The sequence below is a fragment of the Chiloscyllium plagiosum genome, unplaced genomic scaffold (assembly GCF_037043375.1).
Source record: "Chiloscyllium plagiosum isolate Xiang-an unplaced genomic scaffold, Cpla_swu_hap1 HiC_scaffold_22, whole genome shotgun sequence".
In the NCBI taxonomy this organism is placed as follows: domain Eukaryota; kingdom Metazoa; phylum Chordata; class Chondrichthyes; order Orectolobiformes; family Hemiscylliidae; genus Chiloscyllium; species Chiloscyllium plagiosum.
The window spans coordinates 16,676,214-16,697,144 of NW_028270160.1; positions in this window are offsets into that span (position 1 = coordinate 16,676,214).

Sequence of the window (20,931 nt, forward strand, 5' to 3'; positions counted from 1 at the left end):
CACTAAACATTTAGAAAATTCATTCATAATTTTCAATGATGTCACGCCTTGAGGAACAAACCACTCACAGGAAAAGGAGGGTGGCATTTTTAACATTTATTCATAGGATATGGGCATCATTGACTGGCTAGTATTTATTGTCCACCACTAGATACCCTTGAAAAGGTAGCATCGAGCTGCCTTATAGAAGAACTGCAATGTGTTGTAGCTTGAGCAACAATGCTGATAGTGAGGGAGTTCCAGGATTTTGATCCAGTGACAGCGGAGGAACTGCAATATATTTCCAAGTCCGGATGGTGATATGCTTGGAGGGGAACTTGCAGAGCTCCCATGTATCTGCCGCCTTGTCCTTCTAGATGGTAGAGGTGTGAATTTAGAAGAGCAAGGCCTCCAACTATAAAGACAAAGGCAATTCACACACCATCCTCACTTGGAAATATATGAGCAAAATCAGAGGCAAAATCCTGGAACTCCCTCTGTGAGGACATTGTGGGGTATCTATACGCAAGGGCTGAAGTTATTCAAGAAGACAGTTCACCACCAGCTTCTTAGGAGCAATTAGAGATGGGCAATAAATGTTGGCCCAATTACTGAAACCTGCATCTCATGAAAAAATTAGTTTTAAAAAATACTCACAATTCTGTTGAGACTTTCACTCAGAGACAATGAAGGAACAGTGATTGTATCTAGCAGGAGGAAGTTGCCCCAGAGAGCTCAACATTGAATCCAGATACCGTGAAGTCTCATGGCATCAGGTCAAACACATGGCGAAGGATTATCATGCACAGCCCTCTCTCGCTGATGAGGCAGTTTCGTCCAAGATGAATACCTCTTGAAGGAAGCATTGAGAGCAGCAAGATCACAGTATGTTCTCTGGCTGGAGAACTTCAGAGTCCATCATCAAGAGTGGCTTGGTAGGGTCATTACGAACTGAGCTGAGTAGGTCCTAAAGGTGAAGAAACCAACAAGAGGGACAAACATACTTGACCTCATCCTTACCAATCTGCCAGCTGTGGATGCACGTATCCATGACAGTATCAGTAAGAGTGTACACCGCAGAGTCCTTGTGGAAACAAAGTTCTGCCTTCTCATTTAGAATACCCTCCATCACATTGTGATGGCACTATCACCGTGCCAGTGGGGACAGACTTCAAACAGAACTAGCAACTCAGGTCTGGGCATCCATGAGTTGCTGTGGGCCATCAATAGCAGCAGAATTGTATTCTAGCCCAATCTGTATCCTCATGGCCTGGCATATCCCCCACTCAACCATTACCATCAAGTCAAGGATCAATCTGGTTCAATGGAGATTGCAGGAGGGCATGTCAGGAGCTCTACCAGGCTCCTGAAGATGAGGTGTCAACCTAGTGAAGCCATCAAACAAGACTGCTCCCCAAACACCACCAGCAGCAAGTGATAGATAGAGCTAAGCAATCCCACAATCAACAAATCCAATCTAAGCTCTGCAGTCCTGTCACATCTAGTCTTGAGTGTTGGTGGACAGTTAAACAACTAACTGGAGGAGAAGAGTCCACAAATATCCCCATCCTCCAAGATGGAAGAATCCCAATACATCAGTGCAAAAAATAAGGCTGAAGAATTTACAGCAATCTTCAGCCAGAAGTGCCAAGTGGATGATCCATTTCAGCCTCCTCTAGTATTCCCTAGCCTCAACTAATTTGACTCATTCCATGTGATATCAAGAAATGGTTAGAGGCACTGGATATTGCAAAAGCTATGAGCTCTTGATAACAATCTGGCGGAATGCAGGGAGAACTAGCCATTTGGATACAGAACTGGCTCAAAGGTAGAAGACAGAGGGTAGTGGTGGAGGGTTGTTTTTCAGACTGGAGGCCTGTGACCAGTGGAGTGCCACAAAGATCGATGCTGGGTCCTCTACTTTTTGTCATTTACATAAATGATTTGGATGTTAGCATAAGAGGTACAGTTAGTAAGTTTGCAGATGACACCAAAATTGGAGGTGTAGTGGACAGTAAAGAGGGTTACCTCAGATTACAACAGAATCTTGACCAGATGGGCCAATGGGTGAGAAGTGGCAGATGGAGTTTAATTCAGATAAATGCGAGGTGCTGCATTTTGGGAAATCAAACCTTAGCAGGACTTATACACTTAATGGTAAAGTCTGAGGGAGTCTTGCTGAACAAAGAGACCTTGGAGTGCGGGTTCATAGCTCCTTGAAAGTGAAGTCGCAGGTGGATAGGATAGTGAAGAAGGAATTTGGTATGCTTTCCTTTATTGGTCAGTGTTGAGTATAGGAGTTGGGAGGTCATGTTGCTTCTGTACAGGACATTGATTAAGCCACTGTTGGAATATTGCGTGCAATTCCGGTCTCCTTCCTATCGGAAAGATGTTGTGAAACTTGGAAGGGTTTAGAAAAGATTTATAAGGATGTTGCCAGGGTTGGAGGATTTGAGCTATAGGGAGTGGCTGAACAGGCTGGGGCTGTTTTCCCTGGAGCGTCGGAGGCTGAGGGGTAATCTTATAGAGGTTCACAAAATTATGAGGGGCATGGATTGGGTAAATAGGCAAAGTCTTTTCCCTGGGGTTGGGGAGTCCAGAACTAGAGGGCATAGGTTTAGGGTGAGAGGGGAAAGATATAAAAGAGACCTACAGGACAACTTTTTCACGCAGAGGGTGGTATGTATATGGAATGAGCTGCCAGAGGAAGTGGTGGAGACTGGTACATTTAAGAGGCAGTTGGATGGGTATATGAATAGGAAGGGTTTGGAGGGATATGGGCCGGGTGCTGGGAGGTGGGACTAGATTGGGTTGGGATATCTGGTCGGTATGAACGTGTTGGACCGAAGGGTCTGTTTCCGTGCTATACACCTCTATGACTCTATGACTAATAGTACAAAAGACTTATGTTCCAAAATGTGCTGATTTTCCAATACTGTTACAACACAGGCATCTACCTGACAATGTGGAAATTTGCCCAGGTATGTCCTGTACACTCAAAGCGGCTCAAATTCAACTGATTTGACCAATTACCATCCCATCAGCCCACTCTCAGTAAAGTGATGGAAGGTGTCACCAACAGGGCTTTCTAGTAGCACCTGCTCAGTAATAACCTACTCAGTGACACACAGTTTAGTTTCTGCCAGGTCATCTTTTGACTTAATTACAGCCTTGGTTCAAAAGAGTTGAATTCCAGAGGTGAAGTGTGAATGACAACTCTTGACATCAAAGCTGCATCTGACCAAGTGTGGCATCAAGGAGCTCTAGCAAAACTGGAATCAATGGGTATCAAGCGCAAACTCTCAGCCGCTTGGAGTCACACCTGGTACGTAGCAAGATAGTTGTGTTTGTTGGAGGTCGGTCAACTCAGCTCCAGGATTTCTCTGCAGGAGTTCCTCAGGGTCGTGTGCTAGGCCAAACCATGTTCATATGCTTCATCAATGATCTTCCCTTCATCATAAGGTCAGAAATAGGGATGTTCACCGATGATTGCACAGTATTCAGCACCATTCACAACTCCTCAGATATAGAGGCAGTCCATGTTCAAATGCAGCAGGATTTGGACAATATCCTGGCTTGGGCTAAAAAGTGGCAAGTAACATTTGTGCCACACAAATGCCAAGTAATGACCATCTCCAACAAGAGAGAATCTAACCATTGCTCCTTCACACTCAATAGCATTACTATCACTGAAACCCCCACTATCAAGACCTTGGGGGGTTACCATTGACTAGAAACTGAACTGGACTCATCACAGTTGCTGCAACAGCAGGTCAGAAGCTAGGAATACTGCAGTGAGTAACTCACTTCCTGATTTCCAAGACTATAAGTCAGGAGTGTGATGGAATACTCTCCACTTGCCTGGATGGATGTAGCTCCAACAACACTCATGAAGCTTGACATCATCCAGGACAAAACAGTCTGCTTGATTGGCACCACATCCACAAGCATCCACTCCCTCCACCATCGACACTCAGTATCGGCTGTGTGTACTATGTGCAAGGTGCATTGCAGTGACTCATCACATTTCTTAGAGAGCACCTTCCAATCCTGTGGCCACACCTTCCATCTAGAAGGACAAGGGCAGCAGATACATGAGAACACCACTAGACGCAAGTTCCCCTCCAAGCCACTCACCATCCTGACTTGGATATCGCTATTTCTTTACTGTCGCTGGGTCAAAATCCTGGAATTTCCTCATTAATGGCATTGTGGGTCTAGCCACAGCAGGTAGCAACAGTTCACCACCATCTTCTCAAGGGTAACTGATAGTGCAGGACTCCTTCAGAACTGCATTTTAAACACGGACCTGCTTTAGCTGCTGTTTATTGGCTGGAAAGCACATCCCATTCCTGCAGTAAACACACATCTGGACTGACGTGAAATGTCACCCCGGGCGGGGCTGCTCTGTTTGCCAAAGGCCACGAGCTGCCCCACCCTGGTGTTTCTGGCTCTTTACCCATGTTAGTGCACTTGCCGTGTCAGTCAGCGACTGACACACGCAGCACAGACTGACAGGTACAACCCACTCTCCAATGCTTTGTTTCTGTAATTGCCTCCTAATGATCCCCATCGTTCAAATCACAACACCAGTCTCCACAGAGCCAAACCATTCCTTTTATCTCATAATTTCAATGTGTCGTAGTTTTTAAATAATGAGCCTCCAACATATCCTGAATCTGATGAACATTCTGTGTTAATCTGCCTTTTAATTTTTAATTAGGAACTGGTTGTTTTTCCCATGCAGCCCTGATTAAGATTGAAATGCACGGATTAATAAACAGCTATCGCCCACTCCACAGCCACACATCATCCTCCAAGTTTCTTCATGCAGTATCTTGTGAATGTATTTGCATATGCATATATACACAAACACACATACACACACACATACACACAGCCACACACATACACACACACAGACACACACATACACAGACACACACACAGACAAACACCCAAACATCAATACACAAAGAACACAAACATGGACATACAAACACACACACGATGAGGGAGGAGTTGTTGCCAACAAGGGTGGGGCTGTAGTTGCCAATATACCACCCCCTATTCCCAATGCTTACCTCTTGAGCAGGCTACCCTCAAGAACCCAACACAGGTTTTCTTTTGCTGACTCCCTCCAGGGTGATGCCCATTCATTGTCCTTAGGGGCCTCTGTGTGCAGTGAGGCAGTGATTTGCCATCTACCACACATCTCGGGAAGGCAGAGGCAGTGAAGTGGCAGAAACCCTACCCAGTAGCCTCCTACCTGAACGAATGACCCCTTAACAACAAACTCTTCTCATTATATTCTGTCCAACATTTCGAGCAGAAATATTAACTCTGTTCCCCTCTCTGTGGGTGTTGCCTGGAGCTTGTGAGGATTTCTTGCAATTTCTATCTTTTTATTTAGAGTTCCAGCAGTTGTGGCATTTTGCTTTTGTGTTTATATGTTCATGTTAACAAATTCCTAGTCCCAGTTCCTGTCCATTAGCTTTGCGCTATGCGTGTGGACACTGTCACCTGATTCATTCAGCCCTTAATTTGTAAAGTTTGCTCAATATGGCATTGCTTCAAATGTCTGTTGTAAATGCAATGATGCTATATGTGCATTGCTAAAAAAAAGGCATGTTTTGTCAAGGTTTTACATCTTGCACTCATCAGGACTGTTTGCAAAGGGGAAGGACCAACGAAAGGTAGACCACCATGTTTCCACCAATCAGAATCCAGTTACTAATGAATCAGCTCTTTAATGTTCTACAGTATTGATTTTCATTTCCTTATTTATTGGTATAGTTCTGATGAGTGCAAGACAAAAGCCTTCAACAAAATGTGCCTCAGTGATACTTTGTCGCACAAAACAATGAGTTGTTACTTGTACCAATTCCCCTTTAGACAGGATTGTGGATTTATAACCAGCTCATGATGGGTTCGAGATGCTGGCAGGAGCCAGAAATCATTTGAAAAGGGAAGTGGATATGTTATAATAGGAAATTACTGGCAGAGTGGGGTGATTAGGATTGAGTGGCCAACTCCTTCAAGGAGTTGTACTAAATACAATGGGTGAATGACTGGAGGGTTCAGATTCTGGAAGATGGGGTAATGTTACCAGGGGCTCAGGGTGAGTGTGATGGCTGTGAGTTCAGGGCCCAAGACGTTTGGGGACTGATGAAATCAAAGCAGAAGACAGGGTGCACAAGTGCACTTCACAAAGGACGAGAACAACTGCCTTTCAGAGGAGATGAGAAGTTGCTGCACAAACGATGGATTTGTTACCTGCACTGTCCACGCTGTGAAGAAACACAAAACCACTTAGGAAAATATAAAAGCACTTCAGTGCTGAACATTGACGGCCATCTTAAATCACAATAATCTCAACCACAGTTTGCCTCCAACTCTTTGCTGAACTTAATTAGTGTGATCTGCATCACTGGAAAGGACTAGTTTCACTGTAGATTTTATCCACTGAGGCCTGTACATGTACACACTGACAAACACATGGGCACAAGAAAGACAGCGAAGTGAATAACCCTCGGTTATATAAATAGAGGAATTATTGAATGAGCTTTACTCTGTCTCTGGCCTTGTGCTTTCCCTGTCCTGGGAGTATTTTGATGGCGATACAGTTGAGGGAGTTTTATTCTATATCTAACCCAGTGCAGTACCTGTTTTAGGAGTGTTCGATGGAGACAGTGTAGAGGCAGCTTGACTCAGAATCAAACCCTGTGCTGTCCCTGACCAGGGAGTGTTTGATAGGGACAGTGTGTAGAGAGAGCTTTACTCTGTATCTAACCCCATTCTGTCCCTGACTTGGGAGTGTTTGGTGGGGACAGTGCAGACAGAGCTTTATTCTGTACCTAACCCCATGCTGTACCTGTCCTGGGAGTGGTTGATGAAGACAGTGTAGAGAGCGTTTTACTCAGTAACTAACACTGTGCTGTCCTTGTCCTGGGAGTGTTTGATGGAAACAGTGTAGAGAGAGCTTTATTCTGTATCTAACTCTGCGCTGTCCTTGGCCTGAATGGGGACTATGTAGAGGGAGTTCTGTTCTGTATCTTACCCCCGTGCTGTATCTTTCCTGGGAGTGCTTTTTGCATGAATAGTCTGCTCTTGCTGATCTGAAAATATATTTCGACAAGCATTCCTACATTGTCTTCTGAAAAGTGCCTTTGATTCTTCATTATTTTTACCAGAATCCCCAATGTGTTCCTTACTCTTTCTCTCCGAATCCCTGTGGAATGTGTCAGTGTTCTCTTGCTTTTGCGTCTGCTCCCCTGCTGTCACCTCTCTTGTTTTTCTCCTTCCTTCTAAGAAGATGCTTATCACCACGAGTCTCTAACTAAAGGTGATGTGAGTGAGTGGGAACATCAAATAGTGTGAGGCAGAGGCAGAACCAGGCCTGGCCAGCAGGTGACAGCAGAGTGATAAGTGGGACGTGATGCAGTCCAAATAATTAGGCACTGATCTCACTTGAAGAGTTCAGCATTGAACTAATTGTCACTAAGTTTGGCAGAAAGCAAAAGATCAGAGAAGGAGCGAAGCAGGTGCAGGTGAGAGATAGAGTGTTTCTCAGTCTCCTGTTCAGGTCACGTGTGGGCCTGCTGTCAGAGGGTATACATTAGGGGTAGATGGAGGGAGATGACTATGAGTGATCACTCCTTTCACAGAACAAGGTGGCTGAATGAAGTGGCCATATGAAATATTAAACCCATTAATCAGCACATTGCTGTTTGTGGGATCTTGCTGTGCACAGTTTTTTTTTCGCCTCATTTCCTAATTTATGAGAGTATAGAGAGAGCTTTACTCTGTATCTAAACCTGTGCTGCACTTCCCTGGGAGTGTATAATGGGGATAGCATAGAGGCAGCTTCACTCTGTATTTAACCCCTTGCTGTCCCTGTTCTGGGAGTGTTTGATGGGGACAGCATAGAGGCAGCTTGACTCTGTAGTTAACACCATGCTATACTCATCCTGCAAGTAGAAAGGGAGAGGGAGTTTCACTTTCATTTCAAAAGAGTAGAGGGAGCTTTACTTTCACCTCAAAACAGTAGAGGTAGGTTTACTCTGTATCTAAACTTTTGCTATACTTGTCCTGGGAATGTTTCATGGGTTACATGTCAGGGCAGCTTTACTTTGTATCTGACCATGTGTTTGATGGGGATAGCGTAGAGAGAGCTTTACCCTGTATTTAACACCATGTTGTACCTGTCTTGGGAGTGGAGAGCAAGACAGAGCTTTACTTTCAAGTTAAAAGAGTAGAGGAAGCTTTTCTTTGTATCTAACTCAGTGTTGTCCCTGTCCTGGGAGTGTTTGTTGGAGACCGTGTAGGAGATGTTATATTTATCTTTAATGTGCCTCTATCCTCGCAATTAAATCCTGATTCTCGTTGAATGCACCTTTCAAAAAACCAGCAGGAGGTTAATGAGTCCTGCACAGCTCCAGTGAGATCTGAATTGCTCTTAGTAAAAAGATTCAATTTAGAATTTCCTGTGGATTTATGGGATCTTATTTTAATAGCTGTCCAGTCTTAACACATTTCAGCTGTAGAAATAAATAAATATTTAAAACATATTGTATTTAAAACTGATGATTTAATGTAATTGAGAAATGCAGAGAGCAATGATGTGTCAGATTACATTGTACTGTCATGAATTACACAAAACAGGGACATTCTGAAAGCTTGTTCCAGCAAATGGGCTCTGGGTAATCACAGCCATTTCACTGATTGAAATGTTTTAACGAGCTGTGAGATATAAATTATATTTTTATTATGTTTTTCATGATGTCGCCAGTTTAAGCTGGAGCATCTGTTACCTTTAATGTCAGAATTTCACAGGGTATTTTACACACTTCCATAATGGGGGAAAACAACAGAGACCTGCTTGATGGAGGGAGGAAGAGAGAGAGAATGTGAGAAGAAGAGGGGAGAGAAGAGAGATTGAGAGGTGTGAAGATGAGGGAGCACAGGAGAAAGAATGAGCAATGGGAAGAAGGGACAGAGAAATGCCACACAAGGGATCACGTGTCAACAGTGGGACATGACCCACTCACTGCACTGTGTGAGCTGCTATTAGAACATAGCCCCAGATTCTGGAAACAGACCATTTGGTTCATTAAGTCTACACCGATCTTCAGAAGCACATTCTGCCCAAATCCACCTCCCGCTACCCTGTCCCGGCATTTCTCACAGCCAATCCATCTAACCTGCATATCTTTGGACAGTGGGGAAAACCTGATGTACTCAGAGGAGACCCACACAGACACAGGAAGAATATGCAAACTCCACGCAGACCATTACCCAAGGCTGGGATTGAACCTGGTCCCTGGCACTTGTATTAACTGTTGAGCTACTGTGCTACTCAATATAGAAATTGCTGCCATCATCCTCTTTAAATGAAGAAAACTCCAGGTCCAGCCTGTTCTAATCTGATCAGGGCAAGCCACCTCCTGGTCCAATGAGAAGAGTCTCTTGTAGTGAACAGGATATTGTCCTTGTGTGTTAGCCACTGATTACTGGTCACACTGAAATGATGGACATTGTTACACAGACTTTGAGGAGAATCAGAACTAAGTTCTCCATCCTTCAAAATGCTAAACTGTTTCACCTGTAAATTTATACAACATCATCATATTGGGTGGTGGTTATGATACCCCCTTCACACTGATACCCAGAGCAGACAGGGGGTGAACGTGAGTCTCTGCGATTGAAGGATATGAGGTAAAGGTGGGTAGGTGGCACTGAAGGATATGGGCTGGGATTGAGGGTTAAAGGAGGGTTTGGGGTCTAAGAGCAGAGATTTGTGATTGTAAGGAGGGATTGGGATTTATGGGGTGCTATTGGCATTTAATGGGAAGGGTTGGGGTAAAGCATTGAATTGAGATTTAAAGGAAAGGTTCAGGGGTTAAAGGGTGGGTTTGGGCTTTAAAGGGGAGGGTTCAAGGGTTAAAGGGTGGGATTGGGGTTTCAGGGGAAGGTTCAGGGGTTAAAGGGTGGGATTGGGGTTTAAGGGGAAGGTTCATGGGGTTAAAGGGTGGAATTGGTGTTGAAGAGGAAGGTTTGGGGTTAAAGGGTGGGTTTGGGGTTTAAGAGGAAGGTTCATGGGGTTAAAGGGTGGGTTTGGGGTTTAAGGGGGAGGGTTCAGGGGTTAAAGGGTGGGATTGGGGTTTAAGGGGAGGGTTTAGGAGTTAAAGGGTGGAACTGGGTTTAAGGGGAAGGTTCAGGGGTTAAAGGATGGGATTGGTGTTTAAGGGGAAAGTTCGGGTATTAGGGGGTGGGATTGGGGTTTAAGGGGAGGGTTCATGGGGTTAAAGGGCAGGATTGGTGTTTGAGGGGAAAGTTTGGGGGTTAAAGAGTGGGATTGGTGTTTAAGGGGAGGGTTCATGGGGTTAAAGGGTGGGATTGGTGTTTGAGGGGAAGGTTTGGGGGTTAAAGGGTGGGATTGGGTTTTAAGGAGGAGTTCATGGGGTTAAAGGGTGGGATTGGTATTTAAGGGGAAGGTTCAAGGTTAAAGGGTGGGATTGGTGTTTAAGGGGAAAGTTCGAGGTTAAAGGGTGGGATTGGTGTTTAAGGGGAAGGTTCAGGGTTAAAGGGTGGGATTGGGTGTTTAATGGGAAGGTTCGGGGGGTTAAAGGGTGGGTTTGGTGTGGAAGGGGAAGGTTCATGGGGTTAAAGGGTGGGATTGGGTGTTTAATGGGAGGGTTCAGGGGTTAAAGGGTGGGATTGGGGTTTAAGGGAAAGGTTCAGAGGTTAAAGGATGAGAATGATGTTTAAGGGGAAAGTTTAGGTATTAGGGGGTGGGATTGGGGTTTAAGGGGAGGGTTCATGGGGTTAACGGGTGGGATTGGGTGTTTAATGGGAGGATTCGGGGGGTTAAAGGGTGGGATTGGTGTTTATGGGGAAGGTTCAGGGTTAAAGGGTGGGATTGGTGTTTATGGGGAGGGTTCATGGGGTTAAAGAGTGGGATTAGGAATCAAGTAGAAGGTTCATGGGGTCAATGGGTGTGATTGGTGTTTCAGAGGAAGGTTAATGGGGTTAAAGGGTGGGATTGGAGATTAAAGGGAGGGGTTGGGGTTAAGGGGTGGAATTAGAAGTTTAGGAGCAGAGATTAGGGCAAAGAGGTTGGACTGGTAGATTTTTCATTAGAAAGTTGATGCAATTTTATTCTGCAGCAATGGAGCCATGTCCCTGATCAGGTGAATCCAGGCCTTCCTACAACTATGAGGAATTTGACATCCAAGCTTGGAGACATGCAGGACCTTAATAGGATGCAAATGTATAGAGGAACATAAACACCAGCAAGTGGGCTGAATGGCCTGTTTCTATGTCTACATTCAATCAAACCAGACCTGTTATTAGACGGAGTTCAGCTTCAATGTGTATTTTAGAGTATGATGTTATTAACAGTGCTGACTCAGACTGTTGGCTCACTGAGGAGACTTTGTTTATGGTGGACAAGGCTCTGGTTTATTGCAACAATTAGGTGTTTTCTCCTGCCCTCCCCCTATGTACCAAACCCCCCTCCCCCCATCATGCCCTGACTTCGGGTGGTCTGAGTGAGTCTGATCCATGGGGGATTAACCACAATTTTATAACACTCTTGAGGAACAGACAGCATAAGACCAAGTGCGTCTGCGGTTTCAAGTGTGAATCAATCTGAAGAGAGCTTTTCCCAAACCTCACCCAAAAAGCATTTGTGTTGAAGTAGGATGGCCTGCAACCATTTACTGATAGTGTCTGGGAGTTCTCAAACTCAGTGAGATAGAGCACAGTGATGCAAAATAACATGATGGAAATCCTTCTCAAATTCCAAATCACTGAAGCCACCTGAATGGATGATACCAGCTGGGTATGAAATAAGTGTTGTTGCCATGGTGATCTAACCAGGCCAGTGTCAAGGCTGGTTACAGAGAACATAGTTTCAACACCCGTTGTGAGTGTCATTGTCAGTCTTTTCATTTAATTCACTTTAGAACCTGCACCATTCCACACAAACCCACTCAAACCAAATCATCGGACTTGTTTTAACTTGTCCACTTCCAACATCCAACATCTCTCGAGCCTGCCTTCTTATAGAATCATATTGAGGTACTATCCAAAGCTAGGCTCAGGATACTCCTTGCCACGCCCTCACTCTTCCTCTCACCCTATCACCAGATCCTTCACTCCTCTCGCCCTCTTCTGTTTATCCAGCTTCCCCTTATCTGCTTCTTGGGGATGATCTTCACATTCTCACCACTCCCGTGGTATTGATGCTTCTCTGAATCCCTTCCTGGATCTATTAGTCTTATGTTTATAGTCTTGTGTCAGACTCTCCCCTATAATAGGAAACATCCCCTCTCTGTCTACCCTATCAAATCCTATAACATCTTGATTTGGTCACCCCTCAATCTTCTGTTTTCTAGAAAAGAGATCCAGTCTGTTCAATCATTCCTGATCTTTATAATCTCTCCATTCTGGGATCATCCTTCTCCTCTCTATTCAGTCTAAGTATTTCCCTCATCTCCACGTCTTGACCTTTTATCTTCCCATCTCTTAAGAATATCAACATTTTGATATTTTTCTCCTCTCTCACCTTCTCACTCTCTCTCTCTCTCTCCCCTTCTCTCTTTCCTCCTCTCTTTCTTCCCTCTCTCATCCTCTCTCTCTTTCCATCTCCCTAAGTATCCCTCTCTCTTTCTGCCTCTCCCTCTCCTTGTTCTAACAGTCGTAAATAGTAAGTAGTAAATAGTAAATGTAAACCTCTGTCATCTAATTGTGTGATAAGAGAGGAGAATGTTCCAGAATGTTGCAGAGTTAGGCCCCAGTTCTATGTGCTCTGATGTCACTATGATTTCACACATGGTCAGGTGCTATAATTACAATAAAGATATTATTAACTATTTATTATCTATTTTCTCCTGATTATATTACAGTCCCTCATTTAAGCATTGATATTTAACCATGAACATATAACTCTTTACATTCATAAGATCATTATTTACAAATTGCAGGACAAAGTATTCCTCAGCTAATAATTCGTGATCTCGGAGCTCTGCATGTTTACTGAAATGAACTAATCGTTGTTTGTGTCAATGTCGGGTGTCTGTGTAGAGGATTTCTGGATATTGTCAATAATCCTTACTTTTTACGTATCCAAGGCTCAGTTACATTGTGTAACTCCTAACCACTTGGCTTTTACGACAACAGTCTCTTTGAGGTAGTTAGACTGCTCTGATCATTTAACCCTGATCTAACTGCGCTCCAGTGATGTTCCACTTTAAGCTTCACCTTTGCATTCTGAGTCTCCAACAGCCCTATGATTTGGTTCCCTTTCTCTTTACTAAGAGAGGATTTCTATAGATGCTTGAAGGGGTTCAGTTGCAGGTTTGTGCTGGCTTTTTTTTTGGAGATTAATTATTTTTCTCTAATGAGTATAGTTAGGACCCAATTCAGACCTAAACATCTCCTTTCCTCTGGACTGCTATTTCTTAACTATTTAGAACATAGAACATAGAACAATATAACGCAGGTCAGGCCCTTCGCCCCTCGATGTTGCGCCGACCTGTGAACTATTCTCAGCTCATCCCCCTACACTATCCTGTCATCATCCATGTGCTTATCCAAGCTTTGTTTAAATCTCCCTAATGTGGCTGAGTTAACTACATTAGCAGGTAGGGCATTCCATGCCATAACCACTCTCTGAGTAAAGAACCTGCCTCTGACATTTGTCTTAAATCTATCACCCCTCAATTTGTAGTTATGCCCCCTCATACAAACAGATGTCATCATCCTAAGAAAAAGATTTTCACTGTCTACCCTATCTAATCCTCTGATCATCTTGTATGTCTCTATCAAATCCCTTCTTAGCCTTCTTCTTTCCAATGAGAACAGATCCAAGTCTCTCAGCCTTTCCTCATAAGAGCTTCCCTCCAGACCAGGCAACATCCTCGTAAATCTCCTCTGCATCTTTTCCAATGTTTCCACATCCTTCCGAAATATGGCGACCAGAACTGTACACAATATTCCAAGTGTGGCCGCACCAGAATTTTGTATAATTATTATTGATTTGTCATTATTGATCTAAGCTTTCACCCAATAAAAATGTCTCTTGGCCCTTGATAAGAACCTGTGACTATCATGGACTGAGGTGGCCTATTGTGAACTGTCTTTATGTGGCACTCAGCACTGGGCAGCATTGGCACTAATGTGGAGTTTTCCCACCACAATGCAAACAGGGAATAATAGTGCGAATAATATCCTCTTCTTCTTCTGGCTGTTGCCTTTCCAGCTCATTAATAGCCCTCAGGTTAGCAAAGTGAACTGAGTCCAGGGTTCCAGGGAAATTCTCTGACCCCCTCAAACAGGAACTATTTAAGAGTGATTTAATCAAAGCGGATTCAAGCACTAAATGGGTAGATGAACTAGATAGGAGCAACTATTTCCTCTGGTGTGGGAGGGGGATCCAGAACAAATCCAAATTAGACCCATTCTATTCAGGGGTGACAATTTTCCAAATAAATGACTTTGCAGATCCAGAACTTTGTCCCTCAAAGTCTTGGGATCAACTGGAGCTTTCGAGACAGAGATTGGTTGTTTATTTTCTGCTGGTAGCAGAAAGAGGGTAGACATATACATCAGTCAAGAATTAACTGTACTGTAGAAAGGGATAGAGGGGCTGAACAACCTCTCCCTGTTCCTGTGTTTCAGTTCTGTCCTCACCTGGTATCTGCAGACCCACACCGTGCAGTAATCAGGAGCAGGAATATCAGCAAGAATTAAATCGGGGGGGGGGGCACAGGTTAATCATGCTCCCGAGCTCGAGAAGAGAATTTCCCCTCTGGAGAAAGCAAAGAGGGCAACACTAGGGATATGGGGTGGAGGGGAGAATATAAGGGAGCTACACTAGGGAGGGGAGCTCGCAGGGTTATATGTAAGAAATGCTGTAAGGAGCAATGCTAAAGGGGTCATTGGGATCTACACTGGGGGAAGGGGGGTATTATGGGGATGGGAGGCTACACTGTGGATGAGCTGGGGCAGTGCTGGAGGGGGCAACACTAGAGGCTGTACTGGGGCGACAGTGGAATGGGAGGGGGAGTGTTAAACAGGAGGCTCCAGTTTCATTAAGCTTGGAGTATGTTACACTTTGTACCTCATTTGCTGAATGTGTTTATGACTAAGATTTACTGCACTCTCTTTCTTTAACTTGTTTGTTTGAAGCTGTACATTTACCCTCTCCCACCCTCCTTCCACCATTCCTTCCTTCCCTCCTTCTCACACTCTCTCCCTCCCACACTCACTCCATCACTCCCTCTGACCCTCACTCCCTCCTTCCCTCCATCACTCTCTCCTTCATCCCCCTTCTCTCCCTCACTCCTTCCTTCCTTCATTCCCTCCCTCATTCCCTCCTTCCCTCTCTCATTCCCTCCTTCCCTCATATCCTCATTCCTTCCCTTATTTCCTCCTTCCCTCACTCCCTCCTTTCCTACTCCCTCCTTCCTTCCCTCATTCCCTCCTTCCATACTCCCTTTCCTCCCTCACCCCCTCCTTCCCCTCATCCCCTCCTTCCCTCACTCCCTCCCTCACTCCTTCCCTCCCTCACTCCCTCCTTCCTGTTAAAAACTTCAGGCTGCTGTCACTTTATCACTCCTTCGTCAATCTCTTAATCTTCTCTTTGTAATGACGTGCGGGCCTGCACCAGACTGTCTGTCCCCCCCCCCCCCCCGGATATTGGGTTGTACTCTACAATACAGAGCAATGCGATTGATGTATGAACTTATACAGAACCAATGGTTGGTGCTGTCAGTGAAAACAGAATAAATGTAATTATGTCTGATTTTAGTGGGAGATCAGCAGCAAAGCATTCAGTGTTGTAAATGTGCAGGACAATGCTTCCCCAGGCCCCCAGAGGGCAGTAGTACACGCTCTGCTGTGACCTTGGGACTGCAGCAAGATTCCAGTCCACTCACAGAGGGATTTAAACCCTCCACATTAGAATCCATTCCTCTCCTAACGCACTGCCCTTCCCCAAATCTATTGTCCCTCCTTCCTCCCCGCCTATCCTTTAATACTTCCTCCTGCCACACCATCCTACACACTTCTAATTCTCTTACTCCCCTCTTACCCTTCTCACAATCATTACTACACTATCCACCCTCCATTTACTGTCCTTTAGTCTATCCCCACACTCTCCTCCTCCCTAGCCAACTCCTCTACTACCCATTTGCTCCTTTCACCTCTCCACTCTCTTTAATTCCCCCACCACACTATCTGCACTTTTCTCTCCATCCCCCTCCTCTTCACCTCCCTCCCACTCCCCTCCCTCTCCGACCCACTCTCCCAACTCGCTCCGTCACCCTCTGCTCATCCCCGGTACAGACTTTCACCTGCTCTCTGTTCTACTCCTGATAATCTAACTGCAGTGAGAGTGTTATCCAGACTATGGGATCCTCACTGTCTTCACTCTTTCATCCCCTGCTCATTCCCTGGGGAGTTAAAGCATTTCCTTTCTCCATGTCTATTTTTCTGGAATCAAACACTTTCAGGTGAATTCCTTCAATAAATCAGTTGTGTTCTTAATAAAACACAGACCAGAATAACAAACGCAAACACAACAGGACAGCTATCACATGAAAGAAACTCACAACAGCACATTTTACTGATGGGGTCAGAGTGGAAGGATTGTTGGATTCAAGAAAACTCTCAGAGAATCAAAGAGTCAGCAATTTCTGCTCAACCACCCAACAGGTCACCACAGCTTCCAACTTTTCATCTGTCAATAAAGGGTATGGCATATATTAGTGCATTATAGTGAGGTGTGTGGAGTATATCACAATGTTACAGTGAGTAGTATGGGATATGTCAGTGTATGCAGTGTGGGGTGTGGGGTATATTAGACTGTTATAGTGAGGGGTGTAGGATATATCAGAGTCTTACAGTGAGAAGTGTGAGGGTATATCACAATGTTATTGTGAAGGGCATGGGTTATATTAGAGTGTTACAGTGAGGGGTGTGGGGTATATCAGTGTGTTACAGTGAGGTTGGTGGCATATATCAGTGTGTTACAGTAAGACGTGGAGTATATCACAATGTTACAGTGACGGTCATGGGGTTAGATTGTTACAATGAGGTGTGTGATATATCAGTGTGTTACAGTGATGGATGTGGGATATGTTAGTGTGTTACAGTGAAGGGTGTGGGATATATCAGTGTGTTACAGTGAGGGGTATGGGGTAAATCAGTTTGTTACTGTGAGAGGCAGGGGACATATCAGAATGTTACAGTGAGGGGTGTGGAGTATATCAGAGTGTTACAGTAAGGAGTGTGGGATATATTGGGGTGTTGCAATGAGGGCTGTGATGTATATCAGAGTGTTACAGTGAGGGATGTGATGTATATCAGAGTGTTATGATGAGGGATATGGGATATATCAGTGTGTTACAGTAAGGGGTGTGAGATATATCAGTGTTACAAAGAGGGGTGTGGAGTATATCAGAGCATTACAGTAAGAGGTGTGGGATATATCGGGGTGTTGCAATGAGGGGTGTGGTGTATATCAGAGTGTTATGGTGGGGGATATGGGATATGTCAGTGTGTTACAGTGAGGGGTGTGCAATACATCAGAATGTTACAGTGATGGGTGTGGGATATATTGGGGTGTTATAGTGAGGAGTGTGCAATATGTCAGAGTGTTATAGTGAAGGTGTGGAATATATCCGAGTGTTACAGTGAGGGCTGTGATATATAACAAAGCGTTACACTAAGGGGTGTGAGATATATCAGGGTGTTGCAATGAGGGGTCTGGTGTAAATAAGAGTATTATAGTGATGGGTGTGGAGTATATCAGAATGTTACAGTGAGGGGTATGGAATATATCAGTGTGTTTCAGTGAGGAGTGTGGGACATATCAGTGCATTACAGTGAGGGATGTGGGATGTATCAGTGTATTATAGTGAGGGATATGGGATACATCAGTGTGTTACAATAAGGGGTGTGCATTATATCAGAGTGTTACTGTGAGGGGTTTGATGTATATCAGAGTGTTGTGGTACTGGATATGGGATATATCAGTGTGAGGTGTGCAATATATCACAATGTTACAGTGATGGGTGTGGGATATATTAGCATGTTACAGTGAGGGGTGTGGGATATATTAGTGTGTTACAGTTAGGGGTGTGGGTTATATGGGTGTGTTACAGTAAGGGGTGTGGGGTGTATCGGTATGTTACAGTGAGGGATGAGGGGTATATTAGAATGTTACAGTAAAGGATGTGGAGTATATCTTTGTGTTACAGTGAAGGGTATGGGATATATCAGAGTGTTACAGTGAGGGCTGAGGGGTATATGAGACACTGTTCGATATTCTCTGTCACAGACTCCAGGTGTCAGACGGCTTGCTTCTGGTTTTACAGGTCTGCAGTGTTAGGATAGTATGAAATGAGAAGCAGGGATCTCAGATATCTACTGCCTATCCCTGTTTCGACCAAGACCGAACCTTGTATCATTAAGTGCTCTGAGTACTGGGAGCTGTGCTTCTTTAATGACGATGACATTGTGCCAGGGACAGGGAGGACCCTGCTGTATTGGGCACTGTGCACCGGGCAGGAAGTGACTGTCTCACTCCAACACTAGGACAAACAAGTGGAGACAGGGTTGAGTCTGACTTCAGCACTTAGCCTGATCGTAAATCTGACCACAACTCAAGCAACATTCAACACTCTCGCAGCCTGGTAATCGCTGAATCCATTATTGAACCGGCTTAACTGGCCTGTGAATTCTTACATTTCCTGATCAATATTACTGTCAATTGAGTAGCTCCCTTTGGCCATGTCCCAGCAAGTTAACCATCCCCTCAATAGTCACTTCAGTATGTGAGTGTCATCAATTGTTGTTTTATTTTTGAAGGTTCCTGTGAAAGGATTCTATCTTTGATCTGGCACTTTGACAGTATCCCTCTGTAACAGCATGAGAAATGTAAACTGAGAAAGAATCATTTATTTCAGAGAAAGTGGAAGTCAGGCTGAAGAAGGAGTTTGTGGACTGTGTGACATGTTATAGCAGTGGCTACCATTTCAACACAATAAAGTATTTGGATTGTATTATGAGGGTCATTATTAATATTTACACCTGATTCTCTCTCTGTGGGAGAAGCTGTAATTGGAATAGGCATTTCCCAATCACCGGGCAAATATTGTATTTAACAATTTCAGACTGATTTCTGCCCCTGCTTTGTTCCTTTGCTAGTTTATTATATCTCGTGTTTCTCTCTTACAGCCTTTGCTTCCCAGCTAACCATCCTGCCATTCACACCTCCTCCAGACACTAGCTTGTTTCTCGCCATTGTGAAGTAATTTCCCTCCTTCCAGCCTATCACGGACCTTCCCTCTGTTTTTCTTCCCTACTCTCCCGTCTTTACTCACTGAAAACCAATATTTTTAACTTTTGCTGTGGTGTTCTGGAGTGAGGTGCTAATCTGAAATGTCACCTCTGTTTCTTTCCTCACAAATGCCACCAGGCATACTGAGTTTCTCCAGCACTTTCTGATGGCTACCACAAGATTTTGTTTTTCTACCTGTTCATTTGTACCCGAATCAAAGGGAGTGTTTTGACTCTATGTTGCTCTGCACTTTAAACTATTTGAACACTGCAACTCACTCCAGTGTAGGGGAGGTACCTATCGCACCATCCATCTCCTGTTCAGCTGGATTGTGTGATGTTATTCACAGCAATTAAAGCTCATGTGCAGTTTGCATGTTGTGGGACATGCAGAGCTCTGGCCAAAGTAGCTTGTCACTCAAAAAACCCCCCTTAATTTCCAAATCCAGCCACTTCCCATCATCCCCCAGCCTGCTCACTCTTCCATTGATGAGTCAGGGCTTTCCTCTCAGCTACTCACTCTCAGTGGGGATTCAGGGCTTTGGAGCCAAGATTTAATGTGTCAGTCAAACCAGTAATTGTCACAATGGACATTGCCTCCTGTCATCATTTCCATACTGACGACTGTCAGTGATTGGAATTCTGTTTGGGTTTTCAGTTATTCAGTAACACTGAGTTTACAAACACATACTCCATTAACAAGGGAACTGGAGCTCTGCGGAATTAGGAATGTCTGTGAGCAGCCTCCAGTTCCAATCATTCCTCTTGACCCAGGGGATAGGGGAAACCAGGCTGATCAAAAAGAAACGGCTTCCATAGTATCTGCAGTGTCCCAGGAACCGACCATTGTCTATACGATGGATACACAGACCCTCTCTACCCAAGAGGTATACCAATGCATCCAAGACGCGCGTACACACACACACGATACTAACAGCTAAAAGTCTTAAATTATGAGATATGGTCTCAAGAAAGAGGTGTGTAAGGACTTGAGTTCAGAAAACTAAGCAGCAGTCCTATTGAAGTGATTAAAGGATTGAATCAGGTTGATAGAGAGAAACTATTTCCTCTGATGTGGGGGGTGAGTTCAGAACAATGGGAAAAGGCTGTATAATTCAGGAATGAGGTCAGGAAGCACTACCTCTCGCAAATGAGGGCTTGGAAACCTGAAACTTTCTCCTTGAAAAAGCTGCTGAGGTCGGGGATCAGTTGAAAATTTTAACCATGGTGTGGGGGTGCCGGTGTTGGACTGGGGTGGACAAGGTTAAAAATCACACAACACCAGGTTATAGTCCAACAGGTTTATTTGGAATGACTAGTGTTTGGAGTGCTGCACTGGCTACCTGATGAAGGAGCAGTGTTCTGAAAACTTGTACTTCCAAATAAACTTGTTGGATGATAACGTGGTATTGTGTGATTTTGAAAATTTAACGTGAGGGGTTTTTGAAATCCACTGGGATTAGAGAAGCCAATGGAAGATGAACATGCAGCACAAATCAGTCGTGATTTGTTCAGAAGAGCCTTGAGGAGCTGAATAGCCTCTTCCTGTTTTAAATAAGTTTTTAGAGTCAATCCCTTTTCAGCTTCTTACTCAGCTGTTTT